We start from the raw sequence: 22,103 nt of genomic DNA on the forward strand, positions 1-22,103 counted from the left end.
GGTCCATTTGGGTTGCATATCATCAGGACAATTTGTTAGGATGGACTTTTGAGAGAAGAGGTTGTATATGATTTATTAATATATTATAAGCTATAATATATTAATATGAAATCATATGTTTTAATTAGTATTGATCAAGAATTAATTTGGAATTAATTTAGTGATCAAAAGAGACTAATTAAATCTATGGGGACTAATTATGGTAATTAGTGATATTTATATGTGTTAGGCTTATGATCCATTTTGGACCAAGTTTATGTATGGATACATAAAGAGTTGGGCCACATAAACCATGGATCATAAAACCCATGGGTATGGATTTGGGTTATACCCATGACCCTTGAAATACCACACATATATATACAAGCATCTTGACCTAAAACCTCCACCCTTATGTGTGTATGCATGTTCTTGGAGTTCATGAAGGTTTTAGATTGCATGGAGATTCTCTCTCAAGTCCTACCTTTGTCCTTGATGTGTTGTGACTTCATTTGAGGCTTCCACACTATTGGGGCTAAGCTCTTAAGGCTAAATACATCAAGACTTCGAGCCACATAAAAGGTATGTTACATTAACTAGTATCTTGTGTAGTTTACATCTTTGCATGCTAGTTATAGGCTTAATACCTTGGAAACACCTTTGCATGTATAATTAGTGAAAACATAGATCCAAGGTATTTAGGGTTGTATGTGCACCATAGGATGTTGTATTAGACTAAAACCCATCAGTGGTATCAGAGACAAGGCTTGATTTCAATTATACTTGATGCAAATGGCTGAAATTCGAAGTTTTTTGCTGTCTGGACAGGGGACTCGACGAGTCCATGTACAAATTCATCCAACTCGTCGAGTTGGACCCCCTGACAGCATATCTTCGAGTTCTTTTTTGGGTGGAATTCGACTAGGAACATTACCCTAAGCTGTTTTTGAACTTATAAACCTGTTTTTGATGTGGTAATGTTCACGCTAATCCAATTTCAAAGATAATTGTTAATGGATTCATGTTTTATATTAGTTTAATGGTTAGACAAATTACATAAAAATTGTTTGATTTGAATTATCTTGTTCTTATGAGTTGGTTTATATTAATAGAAAATTTATGTGATAATTTTTTTTCAATGCAAATTGATCTAAAAGTTGTTCATAAAATGTGTTTTTGTAACTTGACCTCAAGTTATATGAAAAGTCTCATTTATGTTTTTTAAAACTCATAAGATTTCCATAAGTTATGAAAATGAAAAGTCTCATTGTTTTAACGTTTTAAAGTCTTCCATAACTTGTCCTCAAGTTATGGAACTTGAAGAGTTTTTTCATTAAAACTACTTTAAACTCATAAGTTATGGAAACCAAAAGTTTTTTTTTGAATTGTTCAAAACTTGCCCTCAAGTTTTGGAATTTGTAAATTTTTCTCCCCCATGAATACTTTAATTCCAAGTTAGACCCTTAGAATTTTAAAAGTTAAAATTCAACCCTTATACTATTATAATATTAATAGTTAATAGTTATATATATGTATAAGAACAAAGTCAGTCTTACCGTTAGTAGGCCTCATTCACGAAGCCGATCTATAAGGGGGGGTATAAGGTTACTTCCTATAAAATGGCAGTTTAATGGGTGTCCACTCTCACCCACCGCTTCCTTGACTGGTGGAGGGTCGTTAGCCGAACGTGTTTGACAGGACATTAATTCTCCATTCATTAAAAGTATAATGATAAATACTAAGTAACTAAACACTTATAAATTTTCAATCTTAGTTACTTAGGAAAATGTGAATTTGGTGCTAACCCATGAAATTACACTTTGTACCTTACCAATTCGTTGGTGGAGCGTGTGTGGGTAACCGGCACACTAACATGGACTAGTAAGAGTGGCAAAGGATGACTTAATGTTTATCATAGATCTGTGGAGCGTGTGTGGGTAACCGACACATCGATTAGGTGATAAATATTAAGGGTACCAAGTTAATTTGCATGGTTATTCACACATTGTTTGTGATCCTCGACATCCCAGTCACAAACTTGAGAAGGCACAATCGAGATCTAAACATGCCATTGAATAGTTCAATGAATCTCAAAAGATCTAGGAGTTTCAAACCAATTAAAACCTAATACCTTTTTCGTTTTTCATGGTGGAAATTGGTGAATCGTCATTCGCCTACCTTCAAATATTTTATAGCTTGGATTACAGCATCCCTCTTCCAAGTTATAAAATATTGTGTTGGGTCCTAGCTTTAATATTTCATATTGGGTGTTATATTAAGGACTTAAATCAACTAAACTTGAATTTCTCCCTCATAGATGTCTAGTTATGACAACTATGGTCCTCCTTATCCTTTTGGAAAAGTCTTCCCAACGAAGATGATATCCCACATGGAAATTAAGGTGAAAGATTAATCCCTTTATTGTGCATTAATGGGACTAGAAATCATGCTTCACTTCCTCTACCTCCTCCAATTATTCTCCCTATCCCACAAGTTTAAGGTCACTCAAAGCCTTATTGGCAAGCAAAGTCTGTGTGTGCTCACATCTTGGAGAGGAAGTCACATATTGACAAGCTGGGAGAGTTGGGTGTCAAAGTCTAAAGGAAGTTGACTATTGACTGGGTTCTTCAATCACTTCATAAGTCACATAGTGAGTTCCATTGGGACTACTATATGACAGACCATGACATGACCCTTTATGATCTTACCTATTTGCTTGATGCTGCTGAATCAGCAATGATTTGGAGCAATGGTAAAGCAAATTTGATTGGAAGATCTACTTCCTAAACATCCTTGGACATTGGAAATGGTACGATTGGAAGTCCAGAAAAACTTTCTCTTCCCAATGGAAAGGGATCCGCCATAGTCAACCCGTTTGACTAAATGGTAAAGAGAAAGACTAAGTCTGAGATAGTCTCATGTACCATTACCAAAGAGTCCATATGTATCTATTGCCAAAGGAAGGGGCATTGGTTGCAAAGCTGCCTTATTTACCTGAAAGATCATAAGGATGGTCAAGTCAAAAAGTGTGACTCTGCTTCAGGTAAGTCCACTATCTAACTCTATTAACTTCCTATTTGGTGATTCTTATTACATGATGTGACTAGGTCACATTTTGATGTTTTGTAGAATCAAAGAGAGGAAGCTTAAAAGAAGAGTAAGCTGATTCTGATCGCGAGGAGATAGATTTCGATCGCATGATTCGAAGATCAGAATTTTGAGCTGCTGCTTAAGAGTTATGATAGATTGCTTAGGAATGCATAATAACATAATTTTCATATGTATTTGCATTGTAAGGATAAGTTTTTCCGCAATTTTAAAATAAAAGGAAAATTTTTGATTTTATTTATTTTAAGTATCCTTACAATGGAATTTGTGAAAATTGTTGTTTATGTGATTCCATTGATAGCAGTATTGGAAAATGGATTTGATTCTTTCATTTGTAGTAGTGTCATAATTTACCAAATAAGGAAAGATTCTCATCACCCAAGTTTCAGTTGGATAGAAACTTGGAATCATGGAACTTGTATTGTATGATGAATGAGAATTTTCATCTTTGGGAAAATAAGACTAATTCCTAGTTCACATGCAAATGTGAGTCAAGTGAAGGACTAGGAGATCGGGTACACTTGCTTGTGCGCTGATCAGGTCCACCACAAAGAACGATAAGACTATTCATCATGATTTACTTAAAGTTAGTAAATATGGTTACACTTACAAGTTTAAGTGTAATTCTGAAACATTGGAAAAGTTTCAATGTAAGGCAGAACGAATAAGAAGAATCAAATTAGGAAGAAAGATAAAAGTTTCTCCAATCTGAAAAGATGGGAGAGTACTTGAGTATATTGTTTTATGATTATCTTAGTGATTATGAAACCATATCACAATTGATTCTCTAGGGACATTTTAGTGCATTTGTTTGACTAAGAAGAGGAATCGTGGATTGTTGAAATGGTTAAAATAAAAAAGATGAATCATACTTCGTTCCAAAACAAGTCATAGAGTCATACTCCAAGATTGTAACTTGAGTGACATAATACTTAAGAAGGTTTAAAACACTTATCAATTGTACAGTAAAATGTTTTCTACTCTTGTACATTTGAAATTGGTAAGTTGTGATGTCTTGGATAAGACAAAGACCAACTAAGACCAATTGTGTGAAGTGTTTTTCTTGATAAGAATCAACACTAACTCTTGAATATTTGTTTTGTCAAGGAATGGTTCTTGACAAGAGAATCTTATATGTCAAGAGGTCAGTGGGAGTCTTAAAGATCTTGAAAAGTTTCAAGAACTAATCAAGGGTATTGTTTATCACTAGCACACGACTTGAGGTTTGTAACCTATCGTGTTGACATATTCTTATTTCTCTGCCCATTCCAATTAAAGTTGACTATGCATCAGATTTCTACAAGTTCTCTATTGTTTGCATAACTACTTGGAAGCAATGGTAGGCCCTTGTGCTGCCAAGCGGCAAGAAGTTAAGATTGCACAAGTTCAGTCCATATGAGTTTGGATTTGTCACTAACCTCCTCTTGCGGTTATGACAAATTTACATGGATAGGAACACATACACCATAGAAATCTAAGTGTCATAAGGTTTCTCTTCGATTCATGAAAATGATGGCGAGGAAACGCTTTCACTAAGTAGATTTTAAGTAGATAACAATTGTGATATTTGCATTCTCAAAGTCGTTAATGGAGCGTGTGTGGTTAACCAACACACTAACATGGACTTGTGAGAAATGGCAAACGTCTAAACAGTTGAGACTATGATTACGACATCCCTTTTCATAGTTCTAAAAATTGTTTAGACACACATGTGAGCTATCTAAGGAAAGGTGTATGATTTTGATAAAGTCTTATCAAAGCATCTCGTATCAGAAATATGAACTTTGGTAAGACAGTCAATAAATTATTGATTTCTAGAAGTCCAACTGATTTCTGGATACATGTCAAAGCTAGTGGGAGCATAAGTGTTATGCTAGTAATTATCATGTTAGTGGGAGCATGATTATTATGTTGAGTTTTGCAATGTTAATTATAGAAAACAAAAGTTTCAATTTGCAAAGCTGCAAGGGTTGAAAAGTTGTTTTGCTATAATTAAGGGAGAGGAAATTATACTTTATTTCAAATCTAAAAGCTTAGATTGTGAGATTTTAATCAAATTTAGTCAAGGATATATATATGAATTTTATGTTGGAATGGTTCAACATAAGGAAATGCTATATATATTACGTTCTCAAAATTCGATTATGATTACGACATCCCTTTTTATAATATGAATTATGAGAACATGGCAAATAGAAATAGAAATATTATAGCAAAAGACTGGTCTAATATCATGTCCTTATGTGAGACATCATGAATCGTGTCCCATATGCTTCGGATATAGGATCGATTACATGTGCTGTAATGTTCATCCATTCTAATTTCTTCCAAATGCCTAGGGCATTAAGATGGAAAAAGACTAGAACTGGATATGGCTAAAATGATGAAGCAATTGTCGAGGACAATCTGAGGTTTACAAAAGATTGGTTGCTCATGGACAGTTGGAAGTATAGTGTAATTTTTGGAAGGGCCATATTGACATATTCTGAAAAGAGGCAACTCTTGTTAAGAAGTGATAGTCAAAATGGGAATATGGAAATGTTTCCATAGGTGGAAGTTATTCATTAAATCTGTGTAGGATTAGAAAACTTAATGCAAGAAGGATGTTCAAAGGAACGTACTTTGAATATGAGACTTCGTTTCCATGGAATTGCTCTCCATTGGAATACTTTGTAATGTCTGTTGCCAAGTCTTGGTGATTTTTGTGCATAGTCATTACAAGAGGATCAATGCATATAAGTTTAGAATCTAACAGATTTCGGTAAATGGTAAGAATTTGGTATTCTTACATTATCATAAGGATTTTGAGTTGTAAAATGAGCATCATTGAAGTCATGTTCAATTGATCAATTTCACAAAGTAAGGACCATAGACAAACATGGTGTGCATGCTTGGAGCATGGCATAGCTATTGTTTGGACAAACATAGTGTGCATGCTTGGAGCATGGCATGACTAGTGTTTCAATTCAAGTATTAAGTTGATAAATCGAAACATTATGCAATGAATAATGTGTAATAAATATGGTGATAAATAAAAGGTGTTTTATTTATATTCATAAGTTCTGAGACCATATTTGATTCGATTATTCTTGTGTTTCACTTTGCATGTTTTGACTTCCCGAATAACTAGGTTATTCAAACCATCCACAGTCAGTCGTACTTTGGAAGTAGGTATGAATCAAGACTGTCATGAATTGGGCTTGTAGATGTCTAAAAGTGTTTAGACATAGCAAAAGTTGCTACAACATTCATGAGTGCTCCTAGAATGAGATTCGAGTATTGGATTAAACCCACACTCATTTGACTCACTTCATGGATTTTATCACGAGTGATCATGAGACGATAATATCTTATATTCTTCAAACCAAGATATATGAGTTGTAGTCTACAAGTCGGTTGCACATTGATTATGTGAAAACGCACCAGTAACTTGGTGTTATAAAACGCTTCTTTGTGTGTGATTTGATAAGTATATAGAGCAAGCATATGAGTCGAAGTTTATCCATTCCTTTTACCCTTAGAGGGATAAAAGCGATATCTGTGGGCCCCTCGATGATTTAGTGATGACAAACGTAAGTGTTCGGTCGGGCCTGGACTAATTTGATTTGTTCAATTAGTCAGTCGTCATAAATCAGAAATTGGGAAACAACAAATGGACAGAGAGAATGATTATAATCCATGTCTCAGTCCATATGATATCTAGAATAGAGGAATATATGATCCCTTATCTAATGGACATGCCATTGACTAGGTCAGAGTTCGACAACGACTTTTAAGAGCTACGATTGCTATTCGGGTTTTGGAGTCATACTTGAATAATAGTTTTAGACTTATCCAAGTGGGAGACTGTTGGATTAGATGTCTAAGCCCATAACTATTATTGGTATGAACTCGAACCGAGAGTAACATGGTCCATTTGGGTTGCATATCATCAGGACAATTTGTTAGGATGGACTTTTGAGAGAAGAGGTTGTATATGATTTATTAATATATTATAACCTATAATATATTAATATGAAATCATATGTTTTAATTAGTACTGATCAAGAATTAATTTGGAATTAATTTAGTGATCAAAAGAGACTAATTAAATCTATGGGGACTAATTATGGTAATTAGTGATATTTATATGTGTTGGGCTTATGATCCATTTTGGACCAAGTTTATGTCTGGATACACAAAGAGTTGGGCCACATGAACCATGGATCATAAAACCTATGGGTATGGATTTGGGTTATGTGACATCCCCATTTTCACGGCCAGAAACGACCTATTTTGTTTATGCTTTATAAAAATCAGAGTACTTCTTTTAATAAAAATCTTGCGGAATTTGTTCCCAGAAAAACATGATAAATACGTTATCAAAGAATTTCCGAAGAAATGTATTTTTATTCATTTTAAAACATTTGGGATGTCATCGTTAATACATAAATATAAGCATAAACAGAACTTACATTCATTTACACTAGTGATCTACATCTCTTTTAAATCTCTCAGTGTAATGTAACTTCATATCGACACCCGTGATACAAATAAACTGAGTGGGTCAGGTTGGGAAACCTGGTGAGTACATAGGGTTTTCAACCCACAATAATATAATTATTATGTTTGAACATCAAACAATCAACCCAATTACCCATCCCCATTATCTTCTTTACTCTTAAGGATCTACCCTAAGAATCAATTATTCCTCATTCATCCATTCCTAAGGATCATTCTAAGGAATCGGCACGAAGTCCATCGTTGTCAATGACACAGCTGTCAAGCACAACTGCTAGTTCTATCACTTAGGCACAGCTGCCAGAATTGTGACATTCTATGTGAGGCGCAGCTACCAGTATTGTCCTTCGAGCACAACTGCTAGGGTTATCTCGTTTATTGACAGTATCGTTTTCGAGAGTCCACTCGCAATACATGTCAATGGGTTTTTAGAGTACACCGGTGAACACATCGTTCACAACACCTATAGGTTGCGAGCCTGCCAGTGTTCCACTGGACTGTCTAGAATAGTCCGTGGTTGTCATCCATACTCTGCTAGATGACATGGCCATCATTTGGGAAAGGCTTCTCACATCGTCCACCTCTCACACTTACCTCGTGGTCTATAACACCTCTCAACTCATCATCCAACTCATATTCCATCTATTACATCTACCCATGTTTTACCCAACATATTCTCGTAGATACATATATATACAGTTTAAATCATTTAAAACATGTATAAAATCGTTCACCCAGCATAGATAGCAAGTATACAGATAATATGCACACATAGCACGTAATTTATTTTAAATACTTCATATCTATGTGTAAGATGAAATTAACTATGCACTCAATTGAAAAGGTGGTGAATCCGAACTCAGACAGCGCTTCGCTTCTTAAAAATAATTTCCTTCGACGAAACTTAGTATTATTACCACTAGAGTTTAGTCTATTATTCGCCGAGACTAATTAATAGTCTAGCTATTATTACTATTATATAAGCGTTAAACAATACTTATATAACCCATAATAATAGCCCAAGTACTTATTATAAGTTCCTAATAACGCTACTATAATTAAATAAACGATATATTAAAAATAGCGTAGGCGTAGCTCACTTACAGCGGGTTTTATAGAAAACCGGGCTTTGCTTGGAGCTGCGTTCCCGAGCCGAAAAGCTCTTCTTCTCGGAGCCGTCGAGCACTCCGGGGCTTCCGCCTCGTGCTAGGGAGGTTCCCTAGGCTTTTCGGGGGGTTTCGGGGCTAGATAGAGGTTCTAAAGAGAGAGTAAAGAGAAGAAAGAATGGGAAAGGTGTGAAGAAAATGAGGGTGGGAGAGGTTCTATTTATAGGGTGAAAAATGGCTGAACTTGGTGCCACATGTCACCATCTAGTGGCAAGACTTGGGGAGAAAGCAATGGCCAAGATTGTGCCACATCACCCATTTTCACACAACACACTTCCGACTTCTAAAATCCGTAACTTTCACATACGACCTCCGTTTTTGATTTATATCCACGCGTAGGTAAAAATAAGATCTACAACTTTCATTTTGACTCTGTCGGCTAATTCTCGACTGATCTTAAATTTAACAGTACGAGGAGATTATACTGTTAAATGTCCGCGTAAAATTCATAACTTCTACATACGGACTCCGTTTTCGTCTGTCTTTTTACCGTTAAGTTCCTATTAATGAGATCTTCAATTCTCCTTTAGGCCGCATAGGCCAAAAACCGCTTGATCTAAAATTCGAGTTTCGGGTCGTGCACTCCTATGCCAAATCTTAGAAAATTCATAACTTCCTCATACGAAGTCAGATTTGGGCGTACTTTTTTTGTATATTCTCGGTTTAACGTTTTCTACGACTTTCGTTTAGATCGCTAAGGCTAAAAGTTGCTCTATCGTAAATTCACGATTTACGTCTCCCGGTGCCGTGCCGGTTCTGCCGTAAAACTTCGACGGCTCATAACTTTTTTGTTATAATTCGGATTTCGACGTTCTTTATATGTACGGAAACCTTGAGACGTATTCTATAACTTGGTTAAGATTATTTATTCTAAATAATCTTTTGTCGAAAAGTCGTTTTCGACCCCTATTATCTCTAAATTGACTAGCCCGGATCTACGGGCGTTACAATTATCTCCCCCTTAGGATGATTACGTCCCGGAATCATCAACGAAACAGGGCTCACATGATGACTCCATACATTATCTATTCATCCTAAGTCATAACTTTGATGTTTCTTCGAACGAGTATCTAACTCTTAGACTCCTTGACTACAGGTGGTGCTCGATCTTGCATCCGCTCTCTATCTTATGTTAGACTTCCAATCATGATCTTCATGTCACGATCTCGATCTTTATTGGAGACTCCTTATTTAACAAACTTGAGATAAGTTTCTTCCTTTGATTATCATAATAGACCGATAGGTCATGTTCTAATGACCTCTCATCGTATGTTGCAATGCTTAGACTCAGGTCTTTTAGAGTCAAATTCCGGAACAAACTATACCTTCCTTCATGTTCTTATCACATCTTAAAAGGTAGCATTTCTAGCTACAAGCAACTGTCGTGATACCTATACTGATCGCTTTGATTATCTTTCATTTCAATCTTCCGGCTTAAGTCAGATGCTACATCGAACTTGGTTCTCTGAACCTCGTAACATACTCATCATAGTCAGACTCGATTTGATATGAACACTAGGGTCGGAATAACAATCATCTTCTTAGTCATTACCGAAACAATGGTAATGACATACCTGAACAAAACGGAATCAACTACTAGCTTCTCGGTAACCTTGTGACTTTCCCTGATCCAAGCGTGAGTCCTGCGCTTCCGGTAGTATATGCATCTACTACCTTTCACACCTATTCATACTCGTCCCAAGTATTGTCTCACAGTCCCCAAGTCACCATACAAGAAAATCACATAACAGTTTAACACACCAGATAACAAAACGAAGGCTTTATTATTTCTTGAAACTATTACATAGGTGTTCGAGTTCACCCTATACTATGCCTCTAACAGGTTACATTATACGATACTATCCCTTGGTTACTTCATAACTCGATCTTTGGATTTGTAAGCCTTCACTCCTGAATCCTTGCATTGTTATCTGCTTCGTTAAGGATCATTTGAAATGCTCTCGCCTTTGGCTTTGGCGGCACATTTGGCTTTGTAGCCCCTTCTCTCTTTGGGCAGTCTTGCTTGAAGTGACCTTCCTCGTTACATGCGTAACATACCCTTTTGTTGAATGTACACTTGTTGGTGTAATGTACATGCTTTCCACACTTGAAACAAGTCACCTTTTCACCGCATGTTCCAGAGTGTTTCTTTTTGCACTTCTCGCACCATCTTGCTTCACTTCCTCTTCCTCCTCCAGACTTCAGGAATTTGGTCTCCTTGTTGGACCTTGAAGATCCTTCAAACTTCCTCTTCTCGCCAACTTCAGCTTTCTCTAGACCCTTTTCCCTAATCTGAGTCTCAACATTCCTGGCTGCCCAGATGGCGGCTTTCAAAGTGGTTGCTTGCTTGACCATTGGACCAAAGTCCGCTGGTAATCCATGGGCAAACTTGTTGACCTTGGAGAGCTCAATTGGAACTAGGTAAGGAACAAGCTTCATCTTCTCCGTAAAACTTGCAGCATACTCAGTGACACTCATCCTTCCCTTCTTCAGATTTTGAAACTCATTGTTGATCTCTAGGAAATCCTGCTCAGAGCAGTACTGCATTTTCAGTTGCACCACGAAATCTTCCCAAGACATCTTGCTTGCTTCTCCCTTGGGCATCGTGTTAGCTAGTAGCTTCCACCAGCTCAGTACTCCAGACTTTAACAGAGGGATCGCGAGAGCGGTCTTCTGTTTGTTGCTACACTCGCAACTCTCAAACATTGTCTCCATCTCGGAGATCCAGTCCATAACTTCCACCGGTGTTGGGCTTCCAGAAAGACTTGGGGGTTTTGATGCCATGAAATCCTTGTACTTGCATCTACGTCCGTCATTTCCTCCATCCTGATTGTTTCGTCTAACTATCGGTGGGTCGGCTCGACCAACCGTCCCACTGTAGTTCCCTCCTTCTGACTGCCCATCACTGAGCTCGGGCTGTTCAATAGGCACCGTAAGTTCCTCTCGATTTTGTTGAAGTAAACGCCTTGTTTCCTCCATCTGACGATCCAACATCATTTGGATCATCGCTTGTACTTCGGCCATGGTTATTGGCTCAGCAGCGGCTACCACAACCGGTATTTGCTCAATCACTGGGGGTTGGTTTCTGTTCCCATTAGCATTCCCGGCTCCACTGCGGGTTCTTGCCATTTTGATCTATACACCGAATAAGGTGAATCTAGATCTTTATTTAGGATAGTCGTTTAAATCGTCCTTATCACTCCGAAACGTTTACATGTTAGTTCTAATATCGTAGTCGTACATTTAGAATCCTAAACACATAAGGTTTCTAGATCCGGTCGGCAACAAACCATAGATCCGAACAAATAACAACATATGAGGCATAAATCATTTAGCACATAAAGCATATTAGGCATACTTTCCTAAATAAGATAGTGCTCACATCTCACAATCATCGCTTAGCATTCTAAGTTTAAGTCTAGAAATAAATCCATATTCCTAGTTCGCTTAAACTAATGCTCTGATACCAACTGTGACATCCCCATTTTCACGGCCAGAAAAGACCGATTTTGTTTATGCTTTATAAAAATCAGAGTACTTCTTTTAATAAAAATCTTGCGGAATTTGTTCCCAGAAAAACATGATAAATACGTTATCAAAGAATTTCCGAAGAAATGTATTTTTATTCATTTTAAAACATTTGGGATGTCATCCTTAATACAGAAACATAAGCATAAACAGAACTTACATTCATTTACACTAGTGATCTACATCTCTTTTAAATCTCTCAGTGTAATGTAACTTCATATCGACACCTGTGATACAAATAAACTGAGTGGGTCAGGTTGCGAAACCTGGTGAGTACATAGGGTTTTCAACCCACAATAATATAATTATTATGTTTAAACATCAAACAATCAACCCAATTACCCATCCCCATTATCTTCTTTACTCTTAAGGATCTACCCTAAGAATCAATTATTCCTCATTCATCCATTCCTAAGGATCATCCTAAGGAATCGGCACGAAGTCCATCGTTGTCAATGACACAGCTGTCAAGCACAGCTGCTAGTTCTATCACTTAGGCACAGCTGCCAGAATTGTGACATTCTATGTGAGGCGCAGCTACCAGTATTGTCCTTCGAGCACAACTGCTAGGGTTATCTCGTTTATTGACAGTATCGTTTTCGAGAGTCCACTCGCAATACATGTCAATGGGTTTTTAGAGTACACCGGTGAACACATGCTTCACAACACCTACAGGTTGCGAGCCTGCCAGTGTTCCACTGGACTGTCTAGAATAGTCAGTGGTTGTCATCCATACTCTGCTAGATGACAGGACCATCATTTGGGAAAGGCTTCTCACATCGTCCACCTCTCACACTTACCTCGTGGTCTATAACACCTCTCAACTCATCATCCAACTCATATTCCATCTATTACATCTACCCATGTTTTACCCAACATATTCTCGTAGATATATATATACAGTTTAAATCATTTAAAACATGTATAAAATCGTTCATCCAGCATAGATAGCAAGTATACAGATAATATGCACACATAGCACGTAATTTATTTAAAATACTTCATATCTATGTGTAAGATGAAATTAACTATGCACTCAATTGAAAAGGTGGTGAATCCGAACTCAGACAGCGCTTCGCTTCTTAAAAATAATTTCCTTCGACGAAACCTAGTATTATTACCACTAGAGTTTAGTCTATTATTCGCCGAGACTAATTAATAGTCTAGCTATTATTACTATTATATAAGCGTTAAACAATACTTATATAACCCATAATAATAGCCCAAGTACTTATTATAAGTTCCTAATAACGTTACTATAATTAAATAAACGATATATTAAAAATAGCGTAGGCGTAGCTCACTTACAACGGGTTTTATAGAAAATCGGGCTTTGCTTGGAGCTGCGTTCCCGAGCCGAAAAGCTCTTCTTCTCGGAGCCGTCGAGCACTCCGGGGCTTCCGCCTCGTGCTAGGGAGGTTCCCTAGGCTTTTCGGGGGGTTTCAGGGCTAGAGAGAGGTTCTAGAGAGAGAGAGTAAAGAGAAGAAAGAATGGGAAAGGTGTGAAGAAAATGAGGGTGGGAGAGGTTCTATTTATAGGGTGAAAAATGGCTGAACTTGGTGCCACATGTCACCATCTAGTGGCAAGACTTGGGGAGAAAGCAATGACCAAGATTGTGCCACATCACCCATTTTCGCACAACACACTTCCGACTTCTAAAATCCGTAACTTTCACATACGACCTATGTTTTTGACGTTCTTTATATCCACGCGTAGGTAAAAATAAGATCTACAACTTTCATTTTGACTCTGTCGGCTAAATCTCGACCGATCTTAAATTTAACAGTACGAGGAGATTATACTGTTAAATGTCCGCGTAAAATTCATAACTTCTACATATGGACTCCGTTTTCGTCTGTCTTTTTACCGTTAAGTTCCTATTAATGAGATCTTCAATTCTACTTTAGGTCGCGTATGCCAAAAACCGCTCGATCTAAAATTCGAGTTTCGGGTCGTGCACTACTATGCCAAATCTTAGAAAATTCATAACTTCCTCATACGAAGTCAGATTTGGGCGTACTTTTTTTGTATGTTCTCGGTTTAACGTTTTCTACGACTTTTGTTTAGATCGCTAAGGCTAAAAGTCGCTCTATCGTAAATGCACTATTTACGTCTCCCGGTGCCGTGCCGGTTCTACCGTAAAACTTCGACGAGTCATAACTTCTTCGTTATAACTCGGATTTCGACGTTCTTTATATGTACGGAAACCTTGAGATGTATTATACAACTTGGTTAAGATTATTTATTCTAAATAATCTTTTGTCGAAAAGTCGTTTTCGACCCCTATTATCTCTAAATTGACTAGCCCGGATCTACGGGCGTTACAGGTTATACCCATGACCCTTGAAATACCACACACATATATACAAGCATCTTGACCTAAAACCTCCACCCTTATGTGTGTATGCATGTTCTTGGAGTTCATGAAGGTTTTAGATTGCATGGAGATTCTCTCTCAAGTCCTACCTTTGTCCTTGATGTGTTGTGACTTCATTTGAGGCTTCCACACTATTGGGGCTAAGCTCTTAAGGCCAAATACATCAAGACTTCGAGCCACATAAAAGGTATGTTACATTAACTAGTATCTTGTGTAGTTTACATCTTTGCATGCTAGTTATAGGCTTAATACCTTGGAAACACCTTTGCATGTATAATTAGTGAAAACATAGATCTAAGGTATTTAGGGTTGTATGTGCACAATAGGATGTTGTATTAGACTAAAACCCATCAGTGGTATCAGAGACAAGGCTTGTTTTCAATTATACTTGATGCAAATGGCTGAAATTCTAAGTTTTTTGCTGTCTGGACAGGGGACTCGAAGAGTCCATTAAGGGACTCGACGAGTCCATGTACAAATTCATCCAACTCGTCGAGTTGGTTCTTGCACTCGGTGATTTGGACCCCCTGACCGCATATCTTTCAGTTTTTTGGCTGGAATTGGACTAGGAACATTACCCTAAGCTGTTTTTGAACTTATAAACCTGTTTTTGATGTGGTAATGTTCATGCTAATCCAATTTCAAAGATAATTGTCAATGGATTCATGTTTTGTATTAGTTTAATGGTTAGACAAATTACATGAAAATTGTTTGATTTGAATTATCTTGTTCTTATGAGTTGGTTTAGATTAATAGAAAATTTATGTGATAATTTGTTTTCAATCCAAAGTGATCTAAAAGTTGTTCATAAAATGTATTTTTGTAACTTGTCCTCAAGTTATATGAAAAGTCTCATTTATGTTTTTTAATGTTTGTTGATTTGTTTTAGGTACTTCTGAGCCTAAGGGAAAGGGTAAGGTTTCATGGCGCGTCATGCACTCTCTCAGGCGTTTTTTATGGGACCCTATGATATTTGAAATAAAATGTTGATGTTGAGAATTTGAAAACAATTGTTCTTGAGATTTTGTGGTTTATTAGAAATGTTTTGATTATTTAAAAATGAAAAAAATTTCTTTGGAAAAATTAGGTTGTTACCAGTTGGTATCAGAACCTTGGTTTGAGGGATTCGGGCACACTCTCGGGTGTGTCAAGACTCAAACTAAGGAAATGGTAAAATTGTTTTCGAAAATCAAAAGTTAAAAACTTCTTGAAATGGAAAAGGGGAGAGTGCAATGCGCGTGATCGGCCGAGCTCAAGTAAGTGGTTCCCCAATATGTTAGCCATGTTATACTGATATTTGGGTTATGATAGTCTGATGGATTATGCTATGTGTGATTTAAAAATTGTATACGATTAGGATATTATAGCCTTAGAATAATTGATTTGACCTTAGTTCCTGTTCTTTGTCTGGTTGTGGTCCTGGGGTAGAGTCTATTATTCGAAAGTCTATTTGATCTTGTTCTGTGTATAATTTGCATGCATAATGCTACCTGTTATGATTGATTTGAGATTTGATTGATGGGATTGAGCAAATCTTAGGATAGCCTAGGGTTTGAGTTATGCAGTAGCCCGTGAGATATGTTTTGTTCTAGAACGAATTAGGGTTACTAGGTAGAGCTTTGGGGAAGGTACAGGTAGGTGTGGAAAGTAGTATTGGGCCTGTACTACTGAAAGCACAGGACATGTACCTGAACTAAAGTTAGAACTGGATGCTATAATGAGAACCGGTGTGGGAAGATCCCCTTTCTGGATATTTTAATCATTCCGTCTTGGGGTATTACAGATCTGAATGGTGGTGGCACGGCTGGGAACAGGGGGATCAGGATCCCGATCTGGGTTGGGCGACGGTACAACGCCTATTGACGAGAGGCTGTGTGAGCTCATTGCAGTCGAGGTTACGAGGGGTATCCGTGATACTACCCCATTGATTTTTGGGACGGTCAAGGAAGGGATGATGGAGATTATGGAGGAGAGGCTCAAGTCATTCAGAGACGAGATTGTTGCGGGCCAGGTCGGGGCCCGAACTCCCTCGTTCCGGGAGTTCAAGGCGTGCGGAGCGCCGAAGTTCTTTCTGGTCAGGGACCCCATAATTACCCGAAGCTGGGTGGCAGACATGGAGAACGCCCAGAGCATGACTTATTGCCCTGATGCGGCAAAGGTGGGTTTTGCTTTATGTATGCTGAGGGATCGAGCCCGGGATTGGTGGTGTAACATCCTATTTTTCAAGTCCAAAAATTTCGATTTTTGATATACAACATAGAAAACATTCATAAGAAAATATCATGAAGTCATATCAATTCGTAAAAACCGTAATATCATGTCTGAAAATCATATCATAAAAGTAGTGACAATGTTAGAGTACAATCCCAAGAAATCTCATAATGCGGAATCCAGTGTGGGTATGATGTGCAGCTACCGCGCCGGCTCCTTCCCCTTCGCTGAAGAGGTACCTGAAACAAAACTAAAAACTGTAAGCACAAAGCTTAGTGAGTTCCCCCATCATACAACATACCATACAAACACATGACATACATACTGCCAGGCATATTTGGGTGCCCGACCTACCCCTTCGGTCCACTCGACCGGTGATCTTGCCTAGCATTTCTAGGTGCTGGCCTACCCCTTCGGCCCTCTCGACCGGTGACCTTGCCTAGCATTTCTGGGTGCTGGCCTACCCCTTCGGTTCTCTCGACCAGTGATCTTGCCTAGCATCTCTAGGTGCTGGCCTACCCCTTCGGTCCTCTCGACCGGTGACCTTACCTAGCATTTCTGGGTGCTGGCCTACCCCTTCGGTCCTCTCGACTGGTCTATCACATACAGTCACGTAATCATAATCTAACATAGCTGGGTACTAAACTACCCCTTCGGCCCTATCGGCTGGTAACTTGGGGACTATCTTCCCCCTACTACTACCATCATCACTTAACATTATATCATGCTGGCATATAAACATAACAGGTAGTAGCAAACCTAGATGAATATCACAAAGACAATCATCTAACATACAACTCCTACTGGTGGGCCGACATTGTGGCCGTAGACCCACCTCTACTGGAAGGTAACTCAGCTCGATGTCGTGTAGTGTCTGAACTGTCCTCGGCGCGAAGGTCGTCCCTCCTCGACTCCTCAATCCCTACACGACAACCTTCAAGTCATCAAACCGAACATACAACCCAACCAGGGTCAATACCAAAACCAGGCAAGTTAACATTGGTCTAAGTCAACACCTAGTTGACCTGACTCGCCAAGTTGGTCTACCAACTCGTCGAGTCCATGCTCCAATAACCCGAACCAATCCCATCACCACTCGTCGAACCTTGCGAGAACTCGTCGAGTTCTCCTTCATTTAAACCATCGGGACCATCTTCATCCGACTCGCCGAGGTCTTCCTTCAACTCGATGAGTTCATCTCCCTTATAAGAACGTGTCCAGTCTATGACTCGCCGAGTTGTATGAACAGCTCGTCGAGTCCATCTTCAAAAGTTAGGAGATTGCCTTGGACTCGCCGAGTCTGTTCATACACTCGTCGAGTCCCATGATTCCCAGGTCCCTTTACGAGTCTAAACATTTACGGGACTTCCTTCTCGAACCACTAGTCCAACCACAGAAGGGATTTAGTGGTCACTACACACCGACTCGCCGAGTTCCAAGAACAACTCGTCGAGTCCCTTCTTGACCCTTACTATACAGTCGATTTAAATGGGTCTTAACATGTCAAAACCATAGATCTGGCCTCCTAATGTCCATTTTATACGTAAAGTTCCAAACTTGGTGCACATGCATGGGGTCTTTGACTCAAAAATCCATAAAAGGTGCTCTACATTGTGCATGGGGCTCTCATGGCCATATAGTTGGCACCTTTATGAGTTCATCTCCCTTGCGAGAACTCGTCGAGTTCTCCTTCATTTAAACCATCGAGACCATCTTCATCCGACTCGCCGAGGTCTTCCTTCAACTCGATGAGTTCATCTCCCTTATAAGAACGTGTCCAGTCTATAACTCGCCGAGTTGTATGAACAACTCGTCGAGTCCATCTTCAAAAGTTAGGAGATTGCCTTGGACTCGCCGAGTCTGTTCATACACTCATCGAGTCCCATGATTCCCAGGTCCCTTTACGAGTCTAAACATTTACGGGACTTCCTTCCCGAACCACTAGTCCAACCACAGAAGGGATTTAGTGGTCACTACACACCGACTCGCCGAGTTCCAAGAACAACTCGTCGAGTCCCTTCTTGACCCTTACTATACAGTCGATTTAAATGGGTCTTAACATGTCAAAACCATAGATCTGGCCTCCTAATGTCCATTTTATACGTAAAGTTCCAAACTTGGTGCACATGCATGGGGTCTTTGACTCAAAAATCCATAAAAGGTGCTCTACATTGTGCATGGGGCTCTCATGGCCATATAGTTGGCACCTTTATGCCATGAGACCCCTCCAATGACTCAGATCTGAAAGTAGAACCCCATGAATCACCTCACAAATCCGAAAATGGCTTAGAAAGCCCTAAATGCACCTAAAATCTAAGCTCTAAAGATGAACAACCAAATGGAAGACCAAAACAGGGGGCATTTACCTTGATTGAGCTGAAGATGGAATAAGATCTCTGGATCTACAAGCCCCAACTCGAATTCCCAAGCTTCTTCCTTCCTTCCAAGCTTCACAAACCACCCAAAAGCACCAAAAATGGCATTAGATCACTCAAAGCGGCTAGGGTTTCGATATGAGGTGTTCTGGGAGCATAAGGGATGATGGAGGCTGCAATAAGACGTTTAAATAGGGTGCAAACCCTCAAATTTAGGGTTTCACCCAGCCAGCACCTACTCGTCGAGTCGGTTCGCCGACTCGTCGAGTAGGTCACTAAACTCCCGTGTCCAAAGTCGATTCTACTCGACGAGTTGGGTCTTCAACTCGCCGAGTCCCCGGCCAAAATGTTATAAATACTTGAATGAAAATACGTACCAGGAACCGGGTGCTACAAATCTCCCCCACTTATTTTAGATTTCGTCCTCGAAGTCTGCTGCTCGATCCTGAAAAAGCTCTGGGTAATGCTCCATCATCTCGTCCTCCGGCTCCCACGTCCATTCTGAGCCCTTTCGGTGTTGCCATTGCACCTTCACCAGCTCGACCCTCTTGTTCCTCAGATCCTTCGACTTCCGGTCGAGGATCGCCACAGGCCGCTCCATGTAGTTTAGGCTGTCATCCACCTGAATATCCTCCAGAGGTACCACTGCCGAGTCATCCACCAAGCACTTTCGCAGCTGGGAGACATGGAAAGTGCTATGGATCTGATTGAGTTCCGCTGGCAGATCCAGCCTATACGCCACCTTGCCCACCCGGGCTATAACCCTGAAGGGTCCAATATACCTGGGGCCTAGCTTGCCCCGCTTCCTGAATCGGATGACGCCCTTCCATGGCGACACCTTCAGGAGGACCATATCCCCGACCTGGAACTCCAGGCCTGAGCGGCGCTCGTCGGCATAACTTTTCTGCCGACTCTGAGCAGTCTGGAGCCTGCTCCTGACCTGCTGAATCCTCTCTGTCTTCTTGAGCACCACTTCGGTGCTCCCCATGACCCTCTGGCCCACCTCACCCCAACATATCGGGGTCCTGCACTTCCTCCCGTATAACATCTCAAAGGGAGGACGATCGATACTCGCGTGGTAGCTGTTGTTGTAGGAGAACTCAGCTAATGGAAGGTATGTATCCCAACTACCACCCAAGTCTAGCACAGATGCCCGCAACATATCCTCCAGAGTCTGTATCCTCCAGACTCTGTCCATCCGTTTGTGGGTGGACGAGTGGTGCTAAAGTGTAGACGAGTACCCAACTCGTCGTCGAATTTCTTCCAAAATCTGGAAGTAAACCGTACATCTCTGTCAGAAATCACGGAGACTGGCACTCCATGTCGAGCCACCACCTCTCGTATGTAGATGTCGGCCAACTTCTCGGCCGAAATGCTCTCCTGGATCGGTATGAAATGGGCACTCTTGGTCAACCGATCCACGATCACCCAAATCGAATCCACTCCCCGTGCAGTCCTGGGAAGCTTGGTGATGAAGTCCATAGTAATATCTTCCCATTTCCACATGGGAATGTCTAACAGTTGCATCTTGCCGTGTGGCCTCTGGTGCTCGGCCTTGACCTTCCTGCAGGTCAAGCACCGCTCTGCGTACCAAGCTACGTCCCGCTTCATGCAGGGCCACCAGTAATCGGGTCGAAGATCTCTGTACATCTTTGTTGCCCCGGGATGAATCAAGAATCGGGATTTGTGCGCCTCTTCCATCAGAATCTGGCGCACACCCACATGGTAGGGAACCCATACCCTACGATGTAGAGTTAATAACCCTCGGCTGTCGTAGTCGAAGGAGGAAACCTGTCCCACAATACGCTCGCTCTTCCGATGTTCCTCCTTCATAGCCTCCTGCTGGGCCTCTCGGATCTGCTCCAACAGTGGAGTCACTACTGTCATCCGCATGCAGATGTCTCCGATCGGCGCTGCCTTACGACTAAGCGCATTGGCCACTACATTGGCCTTCCCCGGGTGGTAAAGGATCTCACAATCATAATCCTTCACCACATCTAACCACCGACGCTGCCTCATGTTCAGATTCGGCTGATCCATGAGGTATCTCAGACTCTTATGGTCCGTGTAAATGGTATATCGAACCCCATAGAGATAGTGTCGCCAAATCTTGAGGGCGAAGACGACCGCCCCCAACTCCAAATCGTGCGTCGGGTAGTTCGCCTCGTGGGGCTTCAACTGCCTCAAGGCGTAGGCAATGGCATGCCATCTCTGCATCAGTACTGCGCCCAATCCCGAAATAGACGCGTCACAGTATACTACAAAATCCACCACGCCCTCTGGCAGGGCTAAGATCGATGCCTCGCACAATCTCTATCAGTGTCTCAAACGCTGCCTGCTGCTCAGGCCCCCAATGAAAGACTACGACCTTCTTCGTTAGCCGAGTCAAAGGTACGACTATCTTGGAGAAATCCTGGATGAATCTCTGATAATAACCGGCTAATCCCAGGAAACTCCGAATCTCAGATGGAGACTTCGGAATCTCCCATCTCATCACGGCCGCCACCTTGGCCGGGTCGACCAGAATACCGTTCTGGTTGACAAGGTGCCCAAGAAACTGCACCTCGCGCAACCAGAACTCACACTTGGAGAACTTGACGTACAAGCTCTCCCTCCTCATAGTATCCAAAACCTCTCGCAGATGCTCCTCATGTTGCTCCTGCGTCTTGGAGTATACCAGGATATCATCAATAAAAACTATCACAGACCGATCCATCATCGGTCTGCACATACGGTTTATGAGGTCCTTGAACGCGGCAGGAGCATTGGTGAGCCCGAAGGGCATCACCACGAACTCGTAGTGGCCATAGCGAGTCCGAAAAGCAGTCTTCTACACATCCTCATCCTTGACTCGCATCT

This window comes from Lactuca virosa, chromosome 7 (assembly GCF_052849685.1).
Source record: "Lactuca virosa cultivar CGN04683 chromosome 7, Lactuca_virosa_CGN04683_v6, whole genome shotgun sequence".
NCBI classification, from domain to species: Eukaryota; Viridiplantae; Streptophyta; class Magnoliopsida; order Asterales; family Asteraceae; genus Lactuca; species Lactuca virosa.